Below are 12,548 nucleotides of genomic sequence, written 5' to 3'. Positions count from 1 at the left end.
ATGTATTATAAAAGTGCGATATATATATATGTATATATTGTTTAATTCTCAAATAAACCTTTCAAATTTGCAAAACAAACTTACTTCTTGGCTCAGTGGAGTCAGGGGGATTCTAAGAGAGGGGTGTTATATAAGGATTGTCATCCAGAGTACACGAACTGGACATAAAAATATATAAATAAGGGCTTCCCTTGAGCAATCCCAGACAAGGCACTGACTTTGTGGGACTGCTTAATTGGAGTCTTTAACAAAGTGGGGGCTCCTAGCCGGGGATTCTGGATTAGATCTATCACTTGTGCAGATTAATACAGTGTGCTAGCTACAGGATACATATCCGGTGAGATCACCACTCTGTGTTACGCTGTAAAGCACTCCACAAAGGAACGCTCTAAGGAAACGGTCTGTTTTGCAAAATAAAATACAAACTTCTGTAAGTCAGGAAGGAAATCAATCTCCAGAATGACGACCTTGGTAGATATGAAGATAGCTAGGGAGCACCTCTTACATAAACTGTGAGAGGTGAATGGTCTGAACAGGACCAAATTGTATGGTTGCAGGCGATCACACAACAGATCACTACAATTAGGTCAGATACGTGGAGAGATCAGGGTCCCTTACATGTGGCCCTGAGTGAACTATATATGGCTTCTAAGGCCAACGATGAACACAATAAGATTGCCAGGATAGCAGCATATTTGTATCTATATATGGGAGCCATGCAGGACAAATGTGCTGAAGGCCAAGATCTGGCAAATAGGCAACTGATGGCATTAGAGAAGGCCCAATCTGACCTGGTCTCTTCTGAGCAGAGGCTGCAGAGGAGCCAGGAGTCAGAAAATGATAGTAGGCAGTACATTAGTAAAATAAAGGAGGATATGGATATCCTGCAACAGGAAAAGGCTGACCAGGATACCAGATTTCTGGCCTTGCAGAAGGAGTACCAAGAAGGTTTGGACTCCCTACTGCAGAGCCAGAAAAAGCTGGAGCAACAACTAGACTTTAACAGGGCATGCACAGAGCAGGTAGCCACCCTGCAAATCTGACTAGACAGAGAGAAAGAGGAAAGCAATACATTGATTTTGAAAGACCTGGATACCCAGGCAGAGTTTGATCAAGACGGCAGAAAGCTGGTGCCTTTCAAAGGCAGAGGGACGACCTGGCAACACAGATGCAGGCTCTTAGTCAGGAAATGGACATCTTAGGCCAGGAAGTCTGCCAATTAAATGAAAAAATTGAAGGAAAATACCTGGCACTCCAGGGGCTGGGTGACCTCCAAAAAGAGCATCAGAACCTGTTAGAGCACACCAGGAGGGTGGAAGATGCTCTGGCAAGAAAGGAGCAGGCCAGTAGGGATGGGACTCAGGAGGTAACCCTCCTGCAGCAAAGACTGGCCCAGTATTCCAGGACCAATCAGGAGGCACAGAGAGAGAATGCAGCTCTCTGTCAGCACAATGATAGGCTCCAGCAACAGGTAGCCATGCAGGAGAGACTGATAGAGTCTAGTAAGGCCTTAACTGAGGAACTGAAAGCACAGGCTCTTGCATTGCAACAGGGAGCAGGGGCTGACAGAGATGAAGTTCACTGGGAAAGGGAAACACCTGAGCATAACCTCAAGAGCCCTAGTACCAGAGGCCGTCATCTCTCCCAGTCCTTGGATTCTGCCACCCCCATGTCCCCTGGCGCACATGAGCACAGGGCCACAGGGATGGCAGATTACTATCCAGCCAGAAGGATGGGGCTCATAGGCCAGTACCACCCATGAATGGATGGGCGGGAATCCGGGTATGGGCACCCAAGCACAGTGCAATTTAGTGGAGAACCCCAGGAGAGTAGGCCCACTAAGGGCATCCTGAAAACCTCTGCCCAGTTAGGTCAGTGGGGGGGTACCCAGCAAATCCTGATAGCAAGGAGGGATCTGAAGACTACTCTGAGCATCACAGGACACAGGAGACCATGTCCCCACATTCTGCCAGCCATTCCCAGGCTCGCAGAATCCGGGAAAACCTGGAAGATCAGATGGGCACCTCTGGGAGCAGTGCTTCTGAGTCGGAGGATGAATGGACCAGGGTTACCCGAACCAAAAACGCCAATAAGGCAAAAAGGGCCTTGCTTAAGGACCCCTTAAAACAGATTAAGGCAATCAGGAGCGTCATCACGCCTTATCACAAGAACTCCAAGTATTCTGTGTGGGAACACTTGGAGCTCTTTGAGCAAATGATGCAGACCTTCCATTTGAAGGACAGCAGTAGCTGCATCCAGTACGTCAATTGGACATTCTCCCCAGAATACTCCAGTTTCTTTGCGGGGCTGGAGGACCCACATCATTCAAGATGGTCCACCTATAGGGCGGCCATCTTGAAACACTTTTCTATGCATAGAAATCCCCAAGAGGCTCGCAAGGCAGCCTACAATTTGCAATGTGGGGAGGATCAGGCCCCACAAGAATTTGTGCAAAAATTGAAGCGTGCCTTTGCGCAGACCACCAGAAGGGTGCGCACGGACAGCAGAGAATTCGTCAACACATTTTTCCATGCTCTCCCCAAATACATAATGACCCAGCTCATGAGAGATTTTCACGAGAAAAGATCTTTAGACTGGGTCATTGAGCAAGCCACCCGCATCTATGAGGCGCAGAAACCGGTGGAAAACAAGAACCAGCCAAAAAAAAACAAAACCAACAGCACCCCTGCTGCTGCCAAGGTGGCAGAGGTAAAGGTTGCCCCCGTTTTAGATTTGGAGATGGGGGGCCTAAAAACCTGCCTGCACAAAATAATTCTAAGCCCAGAAGGCCCTCGGGCCAGTCACAGAGAGGGAGTCAAGGAGGTAGTCCTACAAATGGGGTCCCTTGCTCCCCTGACTATGTAAGTCCCTGCTACAAGGGAAACAGACCAATCCTGGGTTATGTGTGGACTCCTCCACCCCAAGGGGGGGATCCAGCCAGGCACCTGACCCAGGGAACCTCCCTCCTAACTTCCCACAGGAGGGCAGAAATTCCCCAAACACTGGGCAGAACTTTTTTCCCAGGTATCCACCCAATTTCCAACCCCAAAACCATCCATCCTTCTTTCCCCAATTCCCGAGCCCAGACAACCTAATCTGGGAGAGGGGAGGCCAAAGGTGGAGGGGTACCCAAATCTTCCCAACCCAGGGTATTACCAGAGAAGGGCTAGCTACCCTTCCCGGGATCAGCCCAGGGGAGAAAACAGGACCCCGTATCAGCCTGAGCGGGTGTCACAGTTAGAGCGCAAGGTCCAAAATATGGCACGGGATCTGGGTCACATACTGAGGGCTCAACAGAACCCTCAGATGAGCATGCCACCGCAGAATGCCTCAAACCCTGGGCCTGGTGCTCCAGAACAATGACGGGGGCAGCACCCCGATTACCCACCGGTTCCCAGGGAGGAGGCACAAAGGGAAGGGTGGTATAAAGCCTTGGAGGAAGCTTCCTTCCCAACTTGTAAATAGTCCTGGAAAACCAGGAACCGGAAACAAAATCTCCTACACCTGAAAGTCTGCCACCCAAGGAGCAGAGAGGAGGTAGGAGAAACAAAGGACCCAAACAGACCCATTTTGTGGAGGAGGTACAGGACTTCCAATTTGAGGGAGAGGGATCCCAAGAGGATCCTGGGGAAAGGATCTTCTCATTCAGAGATGGGGGAACTCCTCCCAAGGAAAAATGGGTCCCAAGGGATTTCAATCCAGACTGGGTAGATGTGGGGATTGAGCTGTTGCCACCCATCATTCTATCCCAGAACCAACAATACCAAAATCCCATGGGTCAAACCCATCCTGATGACTGCCTCCAAAAAGGGGGGGCGGCCCAGAGCCCGAAACCATTTCAAGTTGCCAACTTTTTCTTTCAGATTCCCCAGGCTCTCCACAGAATTCTGCCCAAATCTCTTCTCTCGCCATGTCCAAAACCAGAAAATTAGCCCACCAGTTGTCCAAAAATGTGCATTATCTGTGCCCCCTTGAGGAGAAGGAGGGAAGATATTATGCCCCGGTACAAGTACAGGGGCAGGGTACAATTTTGCACTGGTGGACACTGGATCCCAAGCTACCCTTCTGTCCAAAAGGGCCTTTGATGAACTGAATTCAGGTAGGGGGGAGAAGTACCAAATTCCCCTCACGTCTCTTCCTGGACAACTCCAGACCTTTGACGGGAAGGAAATTCCCGTCGAGGGGACTGCAGATTTGGACATCAAAATTGGGCGGCACAAGGTGAAACACCCGGTCATAGTAGTGACTCCAGAGGGCACCCCTTGTTTACTAGGGAATGACCTCCAGAGAAGGTTGTCACCCCTAATAGATTGCGTAAACAAGGTCCTCTGGACCCAGACTAGCCAACCAATAAAATTAAAACAGAGTGTCAACCATGTTAGTTTAAACGGCACCTGCCACATAGTTGAACAAAAATCTGACCAAGTCGAATTTCACTTCCAGAACAACCAAATTCCAGATGTGACAGTAATAGCAGTAGGACAACAGACTGGTGATGGGGGGGTCCTCTCTATTTCTGAAAATCAACCTTCCTTCCAGTTTAAGGTTGTATTGCACACTGGATGGAAATACTCTGAAATTCTTTACCAATCCACAATTAGACACTCCCACTCTATAGTCCAGAAAGATGTGAAATCAGCTCAGAGCCTGGCTGATATTCAGCAAATTGGAGAGCAGTTGTTCATCCCTGTTCAGTTAAATGATGGGAAGGACTCTGTTCTCGCTCGAGTGTGTGTGAACAACGGTAAGAGCTTCATCAGCGAAGCCATGTTCCGCCAACTCCCAAAAGATCCAGCCATTCCCACATTCAAACTGATAGACAAATGGGAAATGGATCTGGAAACACCCAATTCGAAACATCTCCTGCCAAGCAGGTGTATGCTCAAAATCTCTATTGGCAACAAGAGCATAGTCCATAATTGTTGGGTCGTGCAAGGCGTCACTGCCACCTTTTTCTTAGGCAGTGACATTCACAATCGCTTTGCCATTAGTTTGGACCTAATAAACTTCAAAGCTTGGTCTCGATTAGCGGATAATCTCATGGGCTTTGATGATCAAGAAAAAGCATTTAGGTCAGCTCAATTGCTACCTTATGCAGTTGAAATTCAGATTAAAGAGGAAGTCACCATCCCGGAAAGGACCCGACAATTCTCCCTGGGAGTGAAAGTTAAAAGAGGACAAAAATTGAAAAACCCTGATGCTTATATTCATCTAAATGCTTCCCTCCAACAGCAAGGGTTAGGGGTAAACCCAACACCATTAGTCAACATAGAACATGACACCATTCCAATAGAGGTGGATAACAGCGATTTACAGAGTATTACTCTAGCCGCAGGCACCATTATTGGAATGGCTGTTGATGACCGACATTTCTCCATTGATTTAGGAAATGAACTGTTAGGACCAATCCCCAAGGACTGTTTTGACAGTGACAGTGATGACAATACAACACCAGACAGGATCTTTACCCGCCTTGGGGGGAACTTCCTGGTGTACACTTCTTGCCCTTATGGTAAGGAAGATCTGACTTGTGACTTCAGAGGGGATGAGGTGATTTTCCAGGTCCATGAGGGCTGCCTTTCCCACCTGAAGCCTCCAGTCCAAATCAGCACTCTGACCAGGCCACTGAGATAGCAAAACCAGAAGTCTTTCCAGGCTTCAGGCAGATGGTGGAAGAGAGAGTCAACCTAGCTGATGCCTGTGTGACTCTGGAACAGAAGCAAAAGTTGAAACAAGTTTTCTTGGATTTCCAAGATCTCTTTGCGGTAGACTCATATGACTGTGGTCGCACCAACATCCACACAACAACAATTCCGACGGACCCTGGCATGACTCCAGTGTTTGTGAAGCAATATCGCTTGCCTCTCGCATCCATGGAGTCCCTTACTGAAATAATTAAGAACCTTGAGTCCCGGGGAATAATCCGTCCAGTACACAGCACCTTTAATAATCCGGTGCTGGGAATATTGAAGCCAAACGGCCAGTGGAGACTCTGTGCCGACCTTAGGGAGCTCAACAAACGGGTCCATACTTCCCGATGCCCTCTGCCCTACATTGACCAAGGGCTGGCCCAGATTCAGGGGTCACAGGTATTCACTGCAATAGACCTGACCAATGGATACTGGACCGTGCCTGTCAGTAGGGAGGACCAATACAAAGTGGCTTTTACCTTTGGGGGCCAGCAGTACACATGGACCCGGACTCCCTTCAGATACCTCAACTCCGGCAATGAATTCAACATTTTCCTACATAAGGCCATGCCCGACCTGGGTGCGAGGGGTAACCTGTCTTATGTAGATGATGTCCTCATCAAAAGTTCATCTGTGGAAAAAGACATAGCAGAGATCCGTTATGTTCTGACACAGTTAAGGGCCGCCAGGGCCAAACTTTCCTTTCAGAAACCACAGTGGTGTAGAACCCGTGTTAATTTCTTGGGGCATGAGATTACCCCTCAGGGTCTCTGTCCCCAGGAAAAGAAAGTGGAAGCACTTCAGAAACTGAAGGATCCCACAACTCTGCGGGAACTAAGGAGACTCCTTGGACTGACTAATTACAGCAGAAAGTTCATTGAGGGCTACGCAGAGATCTCTAGACCCCTGATTCATCTTTTGAAGGGGGGGGTCAAGTGGGAATGGGGTCCAGAACAATCCGAGGCAGTAAGACAACTCAAAAGAAGCCTCTCACAAGCTCCTTGCCTAGCTTACCCTGTCAGAAACAAGGAGTTCTTCCTGGAGACAGGGTTCTCTAATACGTGCTTGACGGCAGTATTATACCAAAAGCATGACAAGGTCTATAAAGTAATCTCCTATGCGAGCAAAACTTTATCCTCTGTGGAGGAAAAATTCAACGATTGTGAAAAGGCACTCCTGGCAACGGTGTGGGCATTGAAGAATTACCGCCCGTTCATCCAGGGGGAACACATCATAGTGGAGACTCCACACCAGCCTCTGCAATACCTCCAAAGTGACAGAATCCGGGCCGGAAATGTGAGTAATTCCCTAGTTACTTCCTGGATTCTGTCAATGCAAGGCTTTCCTGTGGAGGTCAGATATGGCCAAAACAAGAAGAGTCCCCTCGTGCAAGGTCTGGCTGACTTGAATGATTGTGCCAGAGAAAACTGTCTCGAGGACGAAAGTCTAAAAATCAAGGACAACATGGAGGCATACCTTAATTCCCCCCACAAAGTCTTTGAAGAAGACAAGTGTGAGGGAATGCCCACTGTCTATGTGGATGGATGCTCTTACCATGTTGACAACGACGGGGAGAAAGAACTGGTGGCCGGCGTAGGGAATGCATGGGTGAATGAGTCCCCAGAACCCTCCGCTGGGTACAAAATTGGTCCCTGAAGTAGTCAGGTAGCAGAGTTGATGGCTGTGCATCAAGCCATCCTCACCGCTGTCCAACATCAACTCCACAAACTGGTCATAATCACAGATTTGGATTATGTACGGAACGGGTTCGTGGAGCACCTGGTTAATTGGAAAACCAGAGGCATGTTATGTGCTAATAACAAACCCTTGAAACATGGGAAGTTAATCCAAAACATTGATGACCTGGTCACCTCGAATGGGATGACCATCTACTGGAAAAAGATTAAGGGTCATTCCAAAGTAGAGGGACCAGACAAAACTGGAAATGACTTAGCTGATCAGCTGGCCAAACCGGGGCCATCCAAGGGGATCTAATAGAAATAGAGTCCCTGTTGGGGGAAATCCAGGTCACTGCTATCACTAGGTCCCAGACAAATGCTCACAATGATCTTTCAACTGCACAATGGAGTAAGGAGACCCCTGATGCTGATTTAATTACGGCTCAAAAGGGGATCCAATAATTGGTAAGTTTTACCAACACATTGAGGACCCTGAGAACTTTCCCCTGACGGATACCGATTACATTGGGAAAGAGGACCTTAGAGTGTTGATGAAATGTCCAAAGATGTTCCGAATCCAAGACGGTTTGTTGGTAAGGAAATCCCAAGCTGGCCATGATCAGTGGGTGGTTCCTACCTCATTCCGAAGCCTGATGTTAAGTCACGCCCATGATGTGGCCACAGCCGGTCAGAGGGGGTTTCATACAACACTTGAGATCTTAAGAGAGGTTGCCTACTGGCCACACATGGGGCAGGACCTCGACCAATACTTGAAGGGGTGTCTTGTGTGTGCACAATTTCAGCCATCATCCCTCACACACCGTGCGCCTCTCCAAAAGAGGGGGATGATACTGCCATGGTCAGATTTGCAAATCGACTTTGTAGGCCCTGTAATTCGCTCGTCTAGAGGAAACAAATACATGTTGACCGTCACATGCTTGTTTAGCAAGTGGGTGGAATGTCTCCTGGCCCCAAACTGCAAGGCAGAAATAGCAGCTGCCCTGATGATTAACCACATCTTTTCCCGTTTTGGTCTACCTCAAAGGATTGAGTCAGACAGAGGTAGCCATTTCACCAGCGAGGTAATGACAAAGATGTGGGAGATACTGGGGGTCAAAACGAAGTTACATATTGCTTACTGGCCAGCTTCTTCTGGGGCAGTAGAACGCTATAACCGGACCATTGTGAGCATCTTAAAAAAGTTTGTGGCAGATTCTGGGCCAAGTTGGGATATCCGATTACCTCTGGTCCTAATGGCCATCAGATCTACCCCGTCATCTGCAACTAAAATGTCACCATTTGAGCTGATGACTGGACGCAAGATGGTGCTTCCCCAGCATTTGCTCTACAGAACCCAAGAGCAGACGTTGATAAATGCCTCCACAACTCATGAGTATGTGGAGAATTTAAGGAAACACCTCCAACATGCTTTTGCCTATGCTCAGCAGAATCTAGAAAGATCAGCTGATAGCAGGAAGACCCACTACGACCTGAAGACCACCAGGAAGGAATATAATGTGGGAGACCGGGTTTATCTATACAATTTCCAAAGAAACCAGGCCAAACAGCGAAAATGTTTGCCTACATGGAAGGGAACGTTTGAAATTATAGACAAGGTCTCCCCAGTACCGTATAAAATCTGCATCCCCAAAGGTAGTCTGGCGGAAGGGGAAAACAAGTGGGTACATATAAATCAGATAAAGTGTTGCCATCCCAGGAACACTCTGCAGCAACTGGAGGAGTCCTCTGCAATACCAGAGGGGACTGCTCCAGATTAATTCAGTTCCACCCTAAAATATTCCACATATAGCCTATAACATTCTATGATTCTTGAACATGTTCTTGCCTCCTGATTTAAAAAAATGTATATGTTCATGTTTTTGACTATAAAATGTATATGCCGCCCCACTATATCAAAAGTGGGGGAGAAATGTCTACGAATAGGTATTGCCGCTTTTGCTTTATCATCCTAGGAGAGATGAAACCATGGAGACTGACCAAGGAGAACGACCCAGGGACCGGGAGCAAAAATCTGATGTGCCCAGGGTACCGCCCAATATTCCCATCAGGACCGGCGAGGAGAACCGATCGATCCAACTGGAGGGAGGAAAAGATGCTGAACTGTGCCATCTACGGAATTGGAAGAAGATGATGCAGACATACCAGCGCGTGGATCAAAACATCCTTTGCACCTGACTCCCCCTCGACTCGAAATCAAAGCGCAGTCGGGCGGGGGGGCTTGTCAAGGGTTTTGACCCATGTTGAATTATTAGGCGACAACAAAAACTGAATCAATAGACTGGGTAGATGTGGGGATGAGCTGTCGATGCCCATCATTCTATCCCAGAACAAAACTGAATCAATAGACTGGGTAGATGTGGGGATGAGCTGTCTCCGCCCATCATTCTATCCCAGAACAAAACCGAATCAATAGACTGGGTAGATGTGGGGATGAGCTGTCGCCGCCCATCCTGCTATCCCAGAACAAAACTAAATCAATAGATTGGGTAGATGTGGGGATTGAGCTGTCGCCGCCCATCATTCTATCCCAGAACCAGGAGAACCGTGCAGTTTTGCGCACACCAAAATGGTCGCCTAACCTGCCACCCACCAGTGCAAGCGTGATGGACCAGAAGCGCCAGGGGTGAAAGGTGGTGCCAAAGGAAAAATAGCAGTGCCTGTAAGATCAAAAGCGCCTTGAAATCACTGCTGTTTCTCTGAAGTGCAAGCTCTAAATGTCAATTTCAATTCGTTCAAAATCTGTTTTTTAATTGATGTCAACAAGTTGCTAAAATCAGGGGCACAAGACCACTCTAAAGATTCAACCTTCTTGAGGGGGGTTCCACATCACCACTCTACTGTAAGGATGTCCATCAAAACAATGGCAGCAAGGATTATAGCTGTCAAGCAAAATCCTCCTGTCAAATTCAAGACAACTCCTAAAAAAATGGGTGCAGTACCAGCTTTGGACACAAGCCGGCGCTAGGGGTTTAAACTCTGACAGTAGAACTGTACTGCAGGAGTTGCCAGCCTCCTGAGACAGCTGGAATCTTCAAAGCCTTTTTGGTTAATTAACAATGTAAACACCTGCTGTTCCCTGAAGACAGGCTGATTCAATTAACATTGCAAGAGGCTGGGAAACCTTCTCACCTCAGAACTACACACAAGAAGCCACAGCCGGTCAGAGGGGGTTTCATACAACACTTGAGATCTTAAGAGAGGTTGCTTACTGGCCACACATGGGGCAGGACCTCGACCAATACTTGAAGGGGTGTCTTGTGTGTGCACAATTTCAGCCATCATCCCTCACACACCGTGCGCCTCTCCAAAAGAGGGGGATGATACTGCCATGGTCAGATTTGCAAATGGACTTTGTAGGCCCTGTAATTCGCTCGTCTAGAGGAAACAAGTACATGTTGACCGTCATATGCTTGTTTACCAAGTGGGTGGAATGTCTCCTGGCCCCAAACTGCAAGGCAGAAACAGCAGCTGCCCTGATGATTAACTACATCTTTTCCCGTTTTGGTCTACCTCAAAGGATTGAGTCAGACAGAGGTAGCCATTTCACCAGCGAGGTAATGACAAAGATGTGGGAGATACTGGGGGTCAAAACGAAGTTACATATTGCTTACCGGCCAGCTTCTTCTGGGGCAGTAGAACGCTACAACCGGACCATTGTGAGATCACATGGACATGCTAACCAAATGCAGAGTGCCCCCCTGGCCTGCTGACCTCAGCCGACAAAATAGACTCTTGCAATTGAATGGGGTATGTTAATTTGGGTGTGGACTGCAAACAGAGCTCTGCCTGGCAGAAGAGTCATGTGATCCCTGACTCCCAAGTTTCTGGGGGCGGACCCAAACACTGAAATGAATTGAATTGAAGGCAAATATATGTTTTATAAAAACACTGATAACTAATTGTTACCAGATGACAGGGATGTACAATTTGGAGATCCTTAAAATGGAATGTGTACCTACAATGTGAGTCCAAACTCAATTCCGTACGATGTTCTGAGGCAAAACCCCATGAATTATGGAGATTGCAGACTAGGGGTTCACGCTAGAAAAATGAAAATTTACTGGAATATGGGTAGAAAGGCGGTGTACATGTGTGCCATTTTTGGTAAACGTCCGATATTGGTAAATCAACTAAAAATGAAAAGAAGTTGTCATTTTTTAATGCAGGCTCTTAGGAAGATCAGAGTTGAACAAGCAGGGACCATAAGGTATCTGTAATATGTACATGTAATGTCAAACAACTGTGTATCTGGGAAATATGTGTAGTTATGAAAAATTATTTCTAAGGTAAAAGCAAAGGAGCGTTTCTTCAATAGATCGTAAATGGCTTTGGCCAATCTTGAGAGGGTTGGGCATGCAGAATTAGCCGACCCACCCATTTTCAAAACACATAAAATGAGCCACTGGAAGCCAGACAGGGACTTTCAATTTCCATTTCCTTGCGGAGCATGCTGACAGACGACTTCACATCCAGAGACTCCAGACTTCAAATCCATCAATCTCCAGAGACAAGAACTTTTGCCAGATCCGGTAGCAGACCCAGAAGGCAGAATTATCCAGAGAGACCATAGATCGCTGTGAGCAGAACCAGACAGAGACCGTCCGTGGCGAGGGAACCGCAGTCCAAACCTGACCAGATCCGTAACGGAGGCCCATTCCTTTCAAAATTATAGTGTGAGTACTCAGCCAGGACTGTGCAAAACCCAATCTCTTAGTTTAAAATAATCTAATTCAAACTATTTAAACCTATTGAGAACTGCATCATAGAAATCCTGTCCCTTCTTTTGATTCAAAGCTGCAACACTGTCATCTGTTATTCTGAACTTTAAAATTTCATTTCGAGAATCTACCTTCACAAAATCATCCATATCTCTTGAACCGTTGGTGCTAGGAGCGAGTTTTTAAAGCTAAGGATCTAAGCTTACCAACGAACCTAAAACCGACTTGCTACTCCTTATAGTTTTTCTGTAATCGCGCTCGACGCACTCGGAAAAATTGCCGCGATTTGCCATTTGGCTCAATTTCTTCACTTGTCAAAATAGCAGCGTCTTGCTTTCCTTTGCTGAAATTCGTTTGCAACCTGATAATCATTCATAGAGCATTGCTAAAGTGATCCTGATCTAATACAAAGTAGCTGTCACCCACCCTGAACCTCTAGA

This window comes from Ambystoma mexicanum, chromosome 1p (assembly GCF_040938575.1).
Source record: "Ambystoma mexicanum isolate Mex_15411 chromosome 1p, UKY_AmexF1_1, whole genome shotgun sequence".
Taxonomy (NCBI): Eukaryota; Metazoa; Chordata; class Amphibia; order Caudata; family Ambystomatidae; genus Ambystoma; species Ambystoma mexicanum.
The sequence above is the reverse complement of the archived record's forward strand: the minus strand, read 5'-3'. Positions refer to the sequence as shown.